Below are 16,707 nucleotides of genomic sequence, written 5' to 3'. Positions count from 1 at the left end.
AGAAGAAGAAGAAGAAGAAGAAGAAGAAGAAGAAGAAGAAGAAGAAGGAGAAGAAGAAGGAGAAAGAAGAAGAAGAAGAAAAAGAAGAAGAAGAAAGAAGAAGAAGGAGGAGGAGGAAGAGGAAGAGAAGAAAAGAGGAAAGAAAACAATGCCCCTTCCATTCTCTCCACCACAGTAAATTAAATTCAAATATCTGGAGGAAGCCTGGGCATCCCCAGGTCATTCCCATATGTGGCCTGTGGCAGTGGCCCTTCACACCTTTAGGGAATGGTATATGTGGCTAAACACAAGAACTACTCAAAATGACTTTAGCTATGATTTCTTTTCTCCAAAATATGGCCCCTCCAAACCAGCCTAATTTCAAGAGGTAACTCAAACTTGTGGTTCTCTCCATAGATTTTGAATTGACAGTAAAAATGCATATTTTAACAACAGTGAGAAAGCTCTCAACAATTTATTTCACCCAAAAGAAACAGTATCTGGCAATTCAATCTCTAAAGTCAACATTTCTTTAATATAAAGTTAATTTTGATATATATTTGACTGTTTTTACTGACCTGAAACTTGTCTTACAGCCAAAGATTTTCATGCTGTTCATTCCAGGAATACTAATAAATATTCCAAACTGGAGAAAACTGTGACCTTTTCAAGATGAGTATCAACTAAGAATATGAAATTTTTCACAAAGTATTTGGAGAGAAAAAATCTTGGTTCAGATACATGGGCTTTTTTCTCCCGTGCTTTCTCATTGCTCTGTGTTTCTCTCTCAGCTTAACCTGGAGTTAGTAAGAGATTTCTTGCTATTTGCCTCCCCACTCTCAACATCAGGTTTCGCTCTTTTTTTAATTTATATTTTTCCAGAAACAGCATTTTCTGAGGAATATTCATGCTGAGACAACCAGCAGTGGGCCTCTGAGATCCTACCGCACACTAGATGAGCCAAGTGGATCACACTGGAAAGAACCGAGGTGGTCCTTAGAGCAAGGCAGAGAGCTCCTCTGTCCCCTGCTAACCTTCCTGCCTCCCCTGGGGCTCTGAGCATCCTCATGCCCACAGCGCATTCATCATACGGCACTTTTCTTTCCTGCCAGGTCTGTAAGGGGAAAAATTCACTTCTCCTTCCCAAGGTGTCAACCTTCATTGTTATTGATGCCCACAAGCCTGCAATTACTTGATAAAGCTAATGGGTAGAAGCACTTAAAGGGCTACGCTTTCTGGTTCCATTGTCATCTCCACGTAAAACAAACCAGATCCAACACAGACTGACAGGCTTTCAGCCTATTATTATTTGGGGCTTATTTAAATCGCGGGTTTGATTAAGTTTCTAATTTAGCCATTGCACTTAGCACGTACTCCTTTTCTTTAAAACTCCGAGAGAGACATTTACAAAATTCCTATCTCTGAGCTGTCAGAGGAGAAAAATGTCAAGTGGCCTGGGTGGCCAGAGGGAGGGGTTGAAAGTATACTTAGAAGAGTAAACTTAAATACAAATGGAATTTCCCAACTACTTTTTACAGCTTTGTCAACAGATACAATGTAGGTATTCATCCTTGTTTTAACTCCCCTATTAATCCTGCCATAGCACTGGAAAAAGAGTGGGGTGAAAAGCAGTCTCCCTATCACCCCTCCTCCCTTTCTTATCCTGGCCAGATCAGATAACCCTTAACAAAGCATGAAGCTATTACATTAAATTTTAATGTTTCGGTCCAGGAGCAAGAATGCCACTTCAGATGTCCTCCTTTGAAAAGAGTAGTTATCACCCGAGAGGTCAGCAACATCCCTCTGAGACAGGTTAGTTTTGTTTTAGACCGCTCGACATGGGCACTGTGTTAGCATGAGCACTAACTAACGTCACACTTAGACAAATATTTTATTGCTGCAAACATGAAAGCAGCTTGCAAGAAAATTAAATCTAACATACATGGGGTATGTCGTGAATCTGTTTATTCATCTATTCAAATGATAGTTACGGAGCAATGACCCAGGGCCAAACTCTGTACTGAGTACTAGGAATGCAGAGACAGTCTCAGGGATGAGCTGGGATGATGGGCATGCAACCAGTAAGTTACAAGACGCTCTGAGAAGTTCTGCAAGAAAACTGGTGTCATTGCCCCAGCACGCCACCTACACAGTGTAGGGGTGACCTCACATATGACCCTAGCGTATAATACAGAAAAATTAACCAGGCAGAGCAAAACTGGCTGCCTGGGCGAGTATCACTCCTTATTGAAACCAGACTTGGCGAAGGGCTCAGGAAGACCACGGGGAGGGGAGAGCATGGACAGGGCACAGATTCAGGACAAGGGGCACACAGAGTCGTTGGCAAAACTCTCTGCCACTTCTCGGTTATGCCTGGGAAGACAGGCCCACCTTTAGAAGCAGACTGCTCCCCAACACAGAGACTCAGTTAAAAGAGACCAGGACAGGGGGCGCCTGGGTGACTCAGTCGGTTAAGTGGTTAAGCATCTACCTTTAGTTCGGGTCATGGGGGAGCTTCATGCTCCCTGCTCAGCGGGGAGTCTGCTTCTCTCTCCCTCTGCCCCTCCCCACCCCTCGTACTCTCTCTCTCTCTCTTTCTCAAATAAATAAATAAAATCTTTCTAAATATTTTAAAATAAAATAAAATAAACCAGACTACATGAATCTCCTGGTTGGGGTGCGGTGGGGGGAGACTCCAGTCAAACACTGCATGCAAATCAAGCTAGAATCTGGCATAATTTCCTCAAAACATGTGGCCAGAGGAGAACAAATGCAACTGTCCCCATGTCATTTGGGACTGATTGTTCCATGACTCTAACTCTCCAGACTCCCACTTCAGTAGGGAGAGTGCTTGGACATCAGCAGCAGAAAAGCCAACTTTTTGGAGGCTCAAAGGGATTTATTTGCCTTCCGTTACAGGGAGTCCAGGTAGGCAGTCCAGGGTGGATGCAGCACCTCCACAATGCTGAAGGGGATGCTGGATCTTTCTGTGTTCTAAGCTTCTTGACTTTCATCTTCATGCCTATCCCTTCGTGGTTGCCAGCAAGAGGCTCCCCACCCATCCCTGGCCTCGAGTTCACATTCAAGATGAGAAGTAGTCCACAGAGATGAGAGAGAATAAAGCAGTGTCTCAAAAACAAGCAGAGACCAAAGGGGATGTCCTCAGCACAGACACTCAGCATCCCAGACTCCCAAATATTCAGCAACTAAATTCCTAGCCACACTTCCCTGACAACACCCAGTATCCCACAATAAATGTGTTTCCTTCTCTTTTGTCTTGTTTATACTAGATCAAGCTCATTTCTCTTACTTGCAAAATTGAAAAAGTCCAGTCTAATGCATTTATGAGGACAGGTTCACCTGTTAAAGCAGAGATACCTCAGAGGTTACATGCCTTTCAACTTCATGTTGGAGGCCCATTGCCAAGTATTTATACGTAAATCTACGTACTGATGGCTTACACAGTAATACCAGGAATGGCAGCAGCTATTTATTGAGCACATGCTGCACTGCAGGCTCTGTTTGGGGCATTTTACATTCATTCTTGTCATCCTCACTCAGTCCTGACAAGTAAATGGTCCTAGTACATAAAGACATTGACCATCAGAGAAGTAACTTTCCTGAGACTGTACAGCTAGTAATGATCCAGAACTGGACCAGTCTGACTCCAGAGCTCAGTCTACTCTCCTAAGTTTCTTTCCAGGTGTGATCTGAGAGCCATCTGTATTAAATTCACATGGGGTATTGCTAAAATTTCCAGTTCCTGAGTCCTTTCTCAGACAGACTGAATTAGACTCTCTGGGGTTGCGACTAAAGGTTACAGGTCAGGAATTTGCAGTTTAAACAAGTTGCTTGGGTAATTCTTCCCCAGGCTGTTGGTTGGAAACCTCAGGAGCTTCCTGGGTGAAATCTGAAACTAGCCCATGTCCACAGTAGGTAAAGCCGGGCAGGTGGAGGGGGGGCGGGTGTTAATGAGCAAGGGAACTTACTAACGAGGCTTGTCTTGGCAGCTGCAAGATGAGTGGATCTCTGCACCTGTCCACCAGAATCATGAGAGTTTATACCAAGTCCTTAATGAGGCTCAGGGACATGTACCATCCAGATGGTTTCGATACCACCTTACTCTCTCAAGGTTGTGTCCTTGAAATGGCTCCAGCTGTGAGAATGGTAGGTGGAACGAACAACCCAAGGACAGGGGAGAGGGTGAGGAGCCGCCCATTGCCCAGGTCTGAGTCACAGGTCAACTAGAGGTCATGTCCTCTGATGACCTCCACCAACACATGCTAAAGCCTGAAAGGCACAGCCTCTCAGAGGCTCTTCTGGGGTTAGTGTCTGCCCGCATTTTTCACTGGTCAGTAGTATCATAAGGACAAATAAAAATTAAAAATAAGGAGCTTAATTCTCCCTGTGGAAATAATAGAGGAGACTTCTCCCACCTCCTTTTTCTTTATTTGCTTTAGAAAACTTAAAATTGTAAGTACTTTCTCTCTTTGAAATGTGCAAAATTAGGGCACCTGGGTGGCTCAGTCATTAAGCATCTGCCTTCTGGCTCAGGTCATGATCCCAGGATCCTGGGATCGAGCCCCGCATCGGGCTCCCTGCTTGGCAGGAAGCCTGCTTCTCCCTCTCCCACTCCCCCTGCTTGTGTTCCCTCTCTCGCTGTGTCTCTCTGTCAAATAAATAAATAAAATCTTTAAAAAAAAAAAAAAAGAAATGTGCAAAATCCTTTTGAAAACCAGATACGCCTCTTGTCAGCTTTGGGACTCAGGAATGTCTTCCTCCCAGACTTGGGAGCCATCTCTTTGAAAGGTAACTATCTAGGGAAATAGCACCCCATCCCCTAGTTTCTGTGGGAAGGTAGGAGCCTAACTTCCCTGGGTGCCTTGTTCCAGTTTTCAAAACTACTTCCTGTCATAAAGATAAGAGGTTTGTTTTCCACGGAATAAAGCCAAAAGCTAACACAGATGGTCACCCCAATCACCTGGTAAAGTTAGGAGGAACTATGTGTGACAGATGGCACCATCAGGTCCTCCTACTTGAGGACTAGTTATTGTTCATCTTGAAACATGTATATGTTGGGTTGTATCTGCTTAGCCAAATCAAGGAGTTAGATTCCTTTCTGTCTCCGAAGTCTCTTAACAACCACCAGTGATGTGTATCACATTCTAAGTCAATGCTTATTTGCTAATAAAACTCTTTCCTTTCTCTACTAGTTTTGTGGAGAGGATTTCTGGGTTGGGAGATAATTTGGTTTTTAATTTTATTTCCCCAACAGTAGCAACGTTCCTACTTTGCAAGATGAACTTTGAAAAGAAAAATTTTTTAATTCCTCCTAAATCAGCTTGGTAGAAAAGACCCCTGAGAAAATGGTATTATTCACGGCCACATCAGGCAGAGCGATAACAAGCTAAAGCAGAAGAGGCGCGTATCACAGGCCTCACCTCGCTTTTGCCGCATGTCCGCCTTCCATTGTAGAGAAATCCTCCCCCAAAGAGCCGCCTCAATGTCTTCATCTGTGAACTGGGATGCCGTAACAACAAAACCACACGGCAGCTAAAGACACTTCCGCACAGAAGCTTCCTGAGAAAGTGATTATCCACAAAAAGGTCAAGTTAAAATGATTCTGGAAACCACACTTGCAAAAGCTCATTTCAGGAAATAACATACAATAGAAATGAGATAATCCCGTCTAGAAAGGTTAAAACTGACAATTTCCACCCACAACATCCTCTCCCGCAAAGCCCCCGGGGCAGACTTTCCCGTGAAACCTGAAGAGGCCTGCCCTCCCGGTGTCAGCTCAGAGGGCAGGTCAGGGCTGGTAAACCCACCCCACAGGGGACTGAAGGCAGGCTGAATCACAAGACACAAAGGTTCCCCGGGGCAAAGAAGTCAGTTCCCTTGGGGATGGAAATGCTTATTTCTTCTGGAATTACAGAAAGATTTCTTCCTTCTGCCATTTTAGGGTTTTCATCTGCCAGGCAGATAAAGGAAAAGTTAGCTGAAGGAACTGAAAGACAGGAATGCCAAGAAGAAACTAGGGGTTTTTTTGTTTGGGATTTCATTTTTGTTGTTTTTTTACCGTTTAGTCATTTTATTTCAATTATTTCCCTCACATTAAATGAAAAACTCTTTTTTTTTTTTAAAGATTTTATTTATTTATTAGAGAGAGAATGAGAGACAGAGAGCACGAGAGGGAAGAGGGCAGAGGGAGAAGGAGACTCCCCGCCGAGCAGGGAGCCCGATGCGGGACTCGATCCCAGGACTCCAGGATCATGACCTGGGCTGAAGGCAGTTGCTCAACCAACTGAGCCACCCAGGCACCCTAAATGAAAAACTCTTAAACCTGAAAGCATATGAGGAAGGAAGGAAGGAAGGAAACAGCACCAACTTCATTTTTCATTTAAAATTACCTGTAGCCAAAGCAATGCATGAATTCCATGTTTCTTAATGCTTTCTATTAAATGTATAAAAGACATAACAATAATCAAAAACTTCTTTCTAGAAATCCTGAGTTTGCATTTTCACTCACTGGCGAATCAGGTAAAGCATAAATGCTGAAGGAAAACTTCCTCTATGATGTTAAACTTGGGAACGGATGGCTTGCCTGGGGAATTCTCCCAAATCCTTCCCTCATTTCTAATTTAACTGTAGGGTCTGGGTCTTTGTCACTGAGTATAAGGCTGACAGCTCACCTTAGATTTCAATTTAGATGAATGTGCTTCTGTCCTGAGAAGTGTCCAGCTCCAGCCTCATGTACTGTTCCTTCACACTCTAAAGAGAGCAGCAAAATCAAACTGTCCATCCCCCTCTCAGGACGTCAATAATGGGGCCACTTGGACGTTTGGAATCTAATTGCAAACTTCAGTCAGACGCCAATAAAATTCTTTATCCACTAGATAGAGAAATAAAGGACTTGTTACATACAACTCCTTTGGCTGAGTTCACTATGGCTGCCCCCATTACCTGGAGTGAGAAATTACACATGAGAGGGGTCAAGATTAGCAATCCTGCCTGGGTCGTGAGAAGGCTTTTCTTCATACCGAATGCACGGCCCACCTCCATTCCAGGAAGGTAATGCAAACACTAAGTCGAGTTAAACCGCCGACTGTCACGCATCAGCCCTTGTGTACACTTAATGCAAGTGTGGTCCCGGTGAAGGGATGGCTGCTTGGAAGGGCGTGGGGACAAACTGTCTTCAGTATTCCCTATTGATCCTACCCCCACCTCCCCGCGACTACCTCCAGGACCCACTCCCCAAAACAGGTCTCCAAACCAACTGGTTATTGATGTGGTGTGGAGGGCATTCTAGGACAAGACACAGGACGTAAGACAAGGCTGAAATAACAAGCCCATGTGTAGACACTCTAGTTATCTGCCACCAATGATAAAAAACTTTCCTCTCTGCTGGGTAGCGCTGTGATACTAACTTTAAATTCTTTCATCATGCATTATCTCTGGATCTCTAATGTTCAGGGCTTGGAGATTTGTTTTGCTTTCCATTTGAAATACAAAGAGGCTCTGTTGGCTGAAAGAGTCATCTACTACTGACATCCCATTTTCCCTTCTATTATCAGCCTCAAAAGGTGTGCATGGGTGTGACAAGCAGAAAAACAGCCATCAGAAGGTTTGGGAACCAAGCTCAGAGGGAGGTTGGGGAATGAAGGAGGCCAACTGGTCTCCATGTGGGAGTGAACTGGAGGAGGTGGTGCCCCTGAAAAGACATGAACTACAGCATGAGAACATTCTCCCCACTTACAAGGTGGGCGTTCGTGGTTCCTGCTGTGCTCTGAATCACAGTAAGAATGATGTTGAGACAAAAGTCCTCTTAAGTGCTGTCTAATAGCCAGCTCCATGTGGCTCCCGATGGCAAAATGAGGGGGAAAACGGACTAGGGGGCACACTCGATTAGCTGCCTAAACAATATCTATTCCTCCTTCTTGCTAATAAAATTTTAGTTTTGATTGAGATGAAAATACATCCCATCTCAGGGAATGAATTTTGACTGGTGTAGATCCATCCTGACCACCCCCACTGCCCACTTAACCAGACATTCGTGCAGTAAAGCCATGTGACCCAGTCTTTGTCATGACCTGCCAAGGGAAGTCAGGTAGAAGCCTTGGAGAGAAGCTTTACTTTCCTAATACAAGAGAAAGATCTGTTTGGCACTATGTTTTTCTTCTCCTTTTTCTTCCTGCCTTGAACACAGATGTGATGTCAGGAGTTGGGACATCTTGCTACCATGGGGAAAAAAAAAAGGCCTAAGAGAATCAGAGATGCCAGTGCAACAAGGAGTAACTTAGCATGTCTGACTCAATATTGCTTTTATTTCCCTTGCTGCTGTGACCTGTAATTTAGGAACTTCTGCTTAGCCCCGCACATAAGCATGTTACAGCTAAGATTTGCAAAAACTGCTTTTTACCCAAAATCTACCTCATCCGAGGAGATAAGGAAATATGTACAGAAATAACTATGCTACATTTAAGATTTACAGGAACAACATGACCAGATTCCTGTACGCAAAGATCAACTGACCAAGGACAAAGAAGTTATATGACCTTCCTTGGATATCTACAGATGTCAGTCACCTTTTGACTCCAACCCCTTCCCGCTTCCCCTCTTCCTAACATAAAATAGAAGGTCAAATCTTATGCTGGTGAAGCAGAATAACGAGGTTGTCTCACAGAGTCAAGGAATGAATCTCACAGACAAAGGAGAGTGAGTAAAGTGGTAAGAGTTTTACTAAGTGAGGATACAGAGAAAGCTCTCAGGGGTGAGAGAGTCCCGCCAGGGCTGCAGCTTTTAGGGTTGGTCTTTTATTGAAGGCTAACCAAGGAACTGAAATCCTTTTAACATCTCTCCTGATAGCACCACTGAGTAAGGACTAGTGATACACCTTTAATGGCTTACTTCCTTTTTAGGTTCTGGTAATTCTTTGTTGGTCACAAGTGACGGTTATAACAAGACCTCACCTCTGACACCTAAGGCAGGGTGGTCTAGTTTGTTCCCTTATCTCTGGTTTCCTTACATCTCTGCATGTGGGGGATTTCTGTGAGCCTGAGCCCATAGCCCCCTATCTATCTCTCTCTACCTAGCCCCACCTATCCCTTACTCACTGGGAGAGATGGTTCTTTGGGACTGGGCTTTCCAAATAAAGTCTCCTTCCTTACTCCAGCATCTTGCCTTTCAACTTATTGGGCTGTCCTGTGACCAGCAGAATGAGCTTGGACTCAGTTATACCAGGTCTAATATCACTGAGCCACTGAACTAATAATGCCAGCTTATTACATGAGAAAAATAAGCCTGTAGTTGGGGTTTCTGTTGTTCACAGTAGAAATCAGACCTGTGTTAACTCAAATACATGCTTACCTTCTATTGCTTTGATAGAAGAATTTAGAATGAGGAGGTTTCTCTTGAACAACAATAGTGCTTAAAATGTCTTTGTGTTTATATGGGATTCCCTTTATCATCCATTATTCATTCAGCTTCACCATTCATATGTACATCAAGTCCCTCAAACTCTGTCCTGGTGAAGGACCAGCCCATACAGAGATGACCACAGTGCTTCACACTCACTGCTCAGAACTGTCTTAGTCAAGACAAAGAAAATCGGCTTGGTTCATCTGCCTAGGTCTGCTCTTGGCACACAGACAGGAAAGGTTTTCACAGTCAGTTAACACCATGCTGTGGTGAGAGGTTCAGATACAAAAAGGAAAAATTACTCCCAGTAAAAATAAATATTCAAAGACCTGCCCATAAGAAGTTGGATCTTGAAATCATGGTGTCACCAGGAGAAAGTCTGTGCAGGAGTATTCTCTCATAGAGGGAAGAAAACTTTGCCTAACTGAGTGAAAGGCTGATCTTTTCCAACAATGGACCAACTCCAGGAAAGAAATTCAGACACCCAGGACCCAGTGATCATCTATAGGCAAACAAATTGTTCACCTGATTACAGATGATTTTGCATCAACCATAGATGACTATCAACCGTCAAGCGGCCACACAAACTCGGGGTCTAACAGAGGTACCAGAAGAGTGAAGCACTGTGTGCTCTGAAAAACACTGCTAGCATATAATAAGTGCTCAGCAGATAATTTGTTTCATGAATGAACATCTTCTGACTTTGAAGGAAAAGAAGACCCCTAGTATCTGCAAAGCCATCCTGGCCATATTCAGGCATATGCAGAAGAAACATATGAAACATATGAGCATGGGGAAATGACCGTTCACACAGACCACGGTGGGATGTCGGGGTTTCTGATGAACACCCCAGCGGAGGGCTGAAGGGAAGTCCACCTGCTTTATACATCCAAGTCTCTGGGGCCGAATGGCTTACATGCAGCTTTCTTAGAGAACTGCCTTCTGGGAGCACCAAACCACTGCCAGTCATCTTCAGATGCCTCATAAGATCTGAGTGGATAAAATCATTCATATTAAAAAAGAAAGTGTTCTTTTAAAAATAATTCATATTCATATTCATAAAAAGAGAGAAAGAGATTGTGAATGCTCCAGAATTGATGGGTGAGCTTGACAGGTGAGATAAGAAGTAAGATTCTGTCACTGGGGAAGCTGACAGCAACAAAGTGCGCTAATATTTATTGAGTGTTTACTGTGAGTGCACAGTACTCTGTGCTTCACAGAGACTAGTTCACTCAAGCGTCAAAATGACACTGCGTGGCAATTACTTTTATTGTTCCTTATTGTACAATTCAGGAAATGGAGACTTAGCAAGGTTAAGGACTTTCTTAAGATCACACAATTAGTTATGAAGGGGTGGGATCTAGTTTGAACACAGACAGTCTAATTCCAGAGCCCACTCTACAAGCCTGAAAATTATCCCTATTTTCCTACTAAATGCTTGGGCTTATCTAAGGCTTCCTGCAGGTTAATGTCTAGTTGGGCAACCTGGCCAGAGAGTGCCACCGGGCTGTGCTCTGTGTGCAGGACAGAGAAGGAACCTCATTAAGCACCCAAGAGACCATCTAACGAGAGGGCTGCTCAGGGCACCATTGCTCTTTCTCCCTCTCTATTCTTACTTTCTCCCCAGTCTGCACCATGTACCTTCTAATACTGCTGTCTAAGGAAGCACATTCATTCTACCACTTGTGCTTTCCTAGTTGTTTAGATTCATCAGGAACTCTTCTGTGGCTTCCTTTCACGAAGTTATTACATACCTAGACAACAGGTCAGTCACAGCCGAAATGATCTTGTTTGCCATTTGTTGCCTTGTTTTTGTCTCTTCCCAATGGAATGTTAAATTCTGTGACAGCAAGGATCATTTCTGTCCTGGCCTAACACAGTGCTTGACACACAATTGCTGCTTAATATGTATTTGATGGATGAATGAATGAATGAACGAATGAACAAAGGAATCACAGAAGACAGAGAAGGTGTATATTATGTCCACCAATTCAGGGTCGCACACATAGTGGAAATTTTTTCTTCTTTATCATTGTAATCATCGTTAAAAGAGTTGTAGATTAAGTTGCCTATTAAGTGCCAACACTATTGGACATTTGATAAACGTGATCTTGTTTAATCCTCAGAAGCCACACCACAGACCATTCATTCCTGCCTTACAGATGAGGAAACAGAAGCTTGGAGAAGGTAAGTTATTTGCCAAAGTTTTCCAATTGCCCTTGGGATGGGGTTTAAATTTCCTAATAAGTTTATAAGTCCAACCTCATCTTTTTTCTTGGCTCAGTCTCCAATCTGACACTGCATTCTCTATCAGTTAGAAAAGTGCTTTTAGTAGCTTAAACAGAATTTCTTGTTTTTCCCCTAAGAAGTAGTTGAGAAATTCAGGGCCACTACAATGGCTTCATGACGTCAGCACGAACCCAAGGTCCTTCTATTTTTCCTCTCCACACTGTTCTGGTACACTGTGTTGCTCATGGCCACAAAATGGCAGCCGTTCCTGTAAGCATCCTATCAGCACTCAAAGCCAGGAGGAGGAAGAAGGGCGAAATCTGTCCAGCCAAGTTTCCCTCCTGAATCATGAGAAACAAAACTTTCCTGGAATCCTTCTAGCAAACCGTGCTAATATCTCAGTGTCTAAAGCTGTATCACATGGCCATCACTAACTACAAGAGAGGCCTCCATGGGGCACTTCGCTGGCTCAGTCTGTAGGGCATGAGACTCTTGATCTCAAGGTGGTGAGTTCAAGCCACACACTGGGTGTAGAGCTTACTTGAGAAAGAGAGAGGCAGAGAGACAGAGAGGCCTCCATGATGGAAGGTGGGAAGGAAAAAAGATAGAAATGGTTCTCAGGTCTGTCAACCAGCAATGTCTGCCACTCAATCCTCCAGAGCTACTTTCAGATGCACAACATGTCAATGCTCATTCTTATGTCCAGATCCTTGTACCTGTTCTCCCTTCAGCTAAATGTAAGTTTCCTCTTTGAAATCTTCCCTGGCTTGGACACCTCTCACCACCAAGAGTAGGTAACAGCCCTCTTGCTTGTTCTCTTAGCATCTGGGACTTAACTGACTGTTTCCTTGTCTGTTTTCTCCACTGGACTGAAGTCTCTGAAGGTGGGGCCACATCTTCACTATGTCCCTGGCATTGATCACAATGTCTGGCGCAAAAAGCCTTTATTGAATGAATGAAGCAACAAAGCAAAGAATCAAACTCAGATTGATCGCATCCCAAAGTCCATCCTCCATTCTCTACATAGCACTGAATTCTGGAAGTAAAAAAATATTTTTAAAAATCCATAGAAAATGATCCAACCTCCCCTTAGAGACACCTCAGAGTTCTATTGTCGTCATCATCATCATCCTCATCACATTTTTCGCTTGCTCTCTAATCAGGGACCCAGAAACATCTAGAGTCACCAGAATCTCAGCAGGAAGAAAACAGCCTGAAAAATAGCCAAACAGGGTGCCCAGTCCCTAGTCTCCATGAAAACTGAAAGCTAAATATACTAAGGAAAATATTTCAGAATAAGCAGGATGCTCTGGCTACTTAATTGTGGCTCCAGCACTAAATGGTGTTTGCTTTTCACTTTTCCATATGTGTTTAGTATTTACAGACCATAGCTCACACTCTGATTTTTCTTAAAAAAATTGAGATTGAAATGTATTGTGATGGTTCTAAGGTAATTGTTTATTCAGATACCAACCATAGCTTTCAAGCAGACAAGGTCCCTGAGAGATGGCAGAGAAAAATGTTATGCTTAACCTTGGCAGTATTGCTAGAAATAAAGAAACTTCTTGTTGTCTGCCAACTAGATGCCATTCCTCCACCTACTCCCTCTGGACTCCTGTGAGAAACAAACCATCAATATCACTGTTCTGGCCACCACAGTCACAGAAATAATTATCTTCACCTGGGAACACAGTCTAAGTTTTCTTTGGCATTTTAATTTGGTCATAATAGGCTTCCTCTCCCCTTTTTTTCATACTTCCTCTCCCCAGCCCACATGTTTTGGCATATTTTTAATGAAAAGTAATCTTAAATATTTGGTGATTTAAAACATGTACCCAAATATGCCATGATATGCCTCCTTTTAAAAGGTGAAGCCCAGGGGCACCTGGGTGGCTCAGTTGGTAAAGCAGCCAACTCTGGACTTCGGCTCAAGTCATGATCTCAGGGTCATGGGATCGAGCCCCAGTCAGGTTCCATGCTCAGCGGAGAATCGGCTTGGGATTCTCTCTCTTTCCCTCTCCCTCTGACCCTCCCCCCACTCGCACCCCCCCTTCTCTCTCTCATAAATAAATAAATCTAAAAAAAAAAAAGGTGAAACCCAATTCCCTTCTCTTTGAACGTGAGCTACACCTATGACTCACTTCTGACAAACAGAATAAAATGGCAATGATGGTGTAGGACTGAGAGACTAGGTGATAAAAGACCCAGCAATTTCAAATCTCTTCCTTCTCCTCCTCCTCCTCCTTCTTGTTCCTCTTCTTCTCTCTCTCATTGTCTTTCTCTCGTCACTCACTCTGAGAGAAGTGTCCATGAGGACACTCAAGACAGCCTATGAAGAGACCCACATGAGGAGAACTGAGCCTCCTACCCACAAGAGCCATGTGAGCTCAGAGGCACATCTTCCAGCCTCAGTTGGGGCTCAGGGCACTGCAGCCTCGTGAGGGACCCCACGCCAGAACCATCCAACCAAACTGCTCCCAAATTTCTGATCACAGAAATTGTGAGACAACAAATGTTTGCTGTTTTAAGCCACTTATTTGGGAAATAACATAATGCATAGGAATAGATTAACTAATACAGCTACCTTAAAGAAATATTTTGTGCAATTAAACTATCACCAATACCTCATCCTCCTAACATGGTTTCCATCTTTGGATATTATCTTCCAAGTGAAAATGCTTTATATAATTGTTATCCTAATGCAAATACAATTCGGATTTCTGTATTTTCTCGTGTTTTGTCATAAACGCTTCCCTTGTTGTTACAGTGTCTTCATAGTTAACATTTAAAATGTTTTAAGACTATTTTACCATAATTTATTAAACCATTTCCATAAATTGCATGTTTTGGTGGTTTCCAGTTTTTTATTCCAGAGATTCTACTGCAGTGAATATCTTTGAATATATAGCTTCTTGCTTGTGTTGATTTATTTGGTTAAACATTCTCTATTTGATTTATTGATAGAGTATAAACATCTTTGTGGCTTTCATTACATATTGTCATATTGACTTTTACAAAAGAATATATCAATTTATCAGCAATGAATAAGTGTATTAGCTATACTAACTACATGATTGTATTACAATCTTTCAAAATTTCCCTGGAAATACAAAATTGGATCTGAAGTTTGCTTTCATTTGAATTTCTTTGATCCTAATGTGCTTGTATGGTTTTTTTTATGTGTTTAATTACTATTTATTTCCCCTCTTGTGAATTACCTTTTCCTGTACTTTATGGTTATTCTAATTTTAATGTACTTTTTCTCATAAATTTGAAGTAAAATTATAGATTAGGAATATTACCCTTTGTAATCTTTCATTCAAATGTTTTTTCCAGCCAGTTGCCCATTTTTATTAGTTTACTTTTTCATTATACAAAAATCCATAAATATATCAATATGTTTATGTGATTTCTTCTATTGCCTTCTATGGCTGCAGAGCTAAGAGAGCTCACATTCCTCCTCCGATATGAACCACTATTTTCTTCTAGTTTCTCTAAAATTTATAAAAAGATGTTTTGTTTTGCTTGTTTGTTGTATTTACCTCAAATTTATCTGGTTTGTTTTGGTGTATACTGTAAAATGCAGGGTATTTTTTTTTTTTAAGATTTTATTTATTTGAGAGAGAGCAAGCTCAAGTGTGCATGAGCAGTGGGAAGGGCAGAGGGAGAGGGAGAAGCAGACTCCCTGCTGATCAGGGAGCCTGACACGGGTAGCCCAATATGGGGCTCAAACCCAGGACCCTGGGATCATGATCTGAGCCAAAGGCAGATGCTTAACCGACTGAGCCACCAGGTGCCCCAGAATGCAGAGTATTTTTTTTTAATTGTTCTTCCACTTATTCATTTCTTAAGAAGAGTTTAGAATAGATTGACTTTAAAATTTTTATAATATTTCTAGGGCTCACTGGAGATCACTGAAGTGTCCCACCAAAATGGTAAGGAGTGGGAGTGACAAACCTGGGACCCGAGCTAGACACCTACTGAGAGAGAAACAAGTGCTTTTGAAGGACTGGGCTCCTCCCCAGCCCAGGTGCTGATCATGATTAGCTCAAACCAAATATTTCCGTTTTCTGATCATTTTAGGCTTGGGCTTATCTCACCATGTTGACCAATGATATGTGAGGGGGAAATCCCTTGGGGGCCTCTAGGAATAGTTTTTCTCACTGAACAAAAAGAAGAAAAGTCCACAGGAAGAGAGATCCCTCTTGGGCCATCAAAGTTGCCACCTGCCTATAATGCCTGGAACCTGGCAGGCCCCTTGCAAGCATAAGAGGGTAGGTCAGAGTACAAATGCTGGAGATGACAGAGCAAATGGCAAGACATGGGTCCTAGATGATGTTGTTGAGTCACAGAATGAATCGAATCGACTCTAGAACTGCCCTACCTAAGAACATGTGTGTGAGAATATATATTCCTATTTGGAGACACTTTTAGGTTCCTTTTCTGTTATTCTCAGCTGAAGGTATCCTAAATTTTAAAACCTCTGATATACTTCCCCTTGCACATTTATTTCTCTCATACCATTTAGAAATTATGTTACAGGCTTACGAACTGGATTCCTGAATCGTGAAAGAGGTCAAAAGCCAGCACGTATAGGAGAGGTCACTCTGGGAACCTCTCTGTTCGCAGGAACATCAGTCTTCTCTGCCCCTTAAGCTTGTGAACTGTTTCTCTCCCATATTCCAAGTGCTTTTATGGTCAGAGCTCTTTTCTCATTTACAAATATAGAACCCTAAGTATTTACAGCCTCCAAGAAGATGAGTTGCAGTGAATGACAAGTACCATTTTCCACTGTCATTCAATGCAAATGTCTCAACACCCTTTTATCTGTAACAATACAATGAAAACAGCACTCTGCTGACACAAGCCCAAACTGCCAGGTTCTACAAATCCCTCCACCAAGCGTTGGCCCTATTAACAACTGCAAATAAACAACCTGAGGTTAAATGTTCAAATAAATCAGAGGGTTCATCTACACCAGTGGTGTTCACATTGAGCTCCACAGAACCCTAGCGAACCCTCAGGACAGGGTAGGAGCCTTTGAGCGAGCAGGGCTCAGTTCTGGCCCTCTCTTCAAATGGC

The 16,707-nt window shown here is 42.7% G+C and overlaps 1 long non-coding RNA gene across 2 annotated transcripts in view; it reads right to left on the bottom strand.

Moving 5' to 3' along the window:
• LOC118008140 overlaps nucleotides 1-16,707 on the bottom strand; it is a 66,914-nt gene that overhangs the window by 1,515 nt on the left and 48,692 nt on the right. The window contains exons 1-2 of one of the 2 annotated variants that reach the window (XR_004678594.1): nucleotides 6,672-6,882; nucleotides 5,421-5,559 (exon numbers count right to left, since the gene is read on the bottom strand). This is a non-coding gene — a long non-coding RNA (uncharacterized LOC118008140). Of the gene's footprint in view, nucleotides 1-5,420; nucleotides 5,560-6,671; nucleotides 6,883-16,707 lie in introns of those variants that run through there. The other variant, XR_004678595.1, reaches the window with a different exon arrangement.

The sequence above is a fragment of the Mirounga leonina genome, unplaced genomic scaffold (genome assembly GCF_011800145.1).
Source record: "Mirounga leonina isolate KUSES-001 unplaced genomic scaffold, KU_Mleo_1.0 Mir_125, whole genome shotgun sequence".
Classification (NCBI taxonomy): Eukaryota; Metazoa; Chordata; class Mammalia; order Carnivora; family Phocidae; genus Mirounga; species Mirounga leonina.
This window is presented reverse-complemented; position numbering and strand designations above follow the sequence as displayed.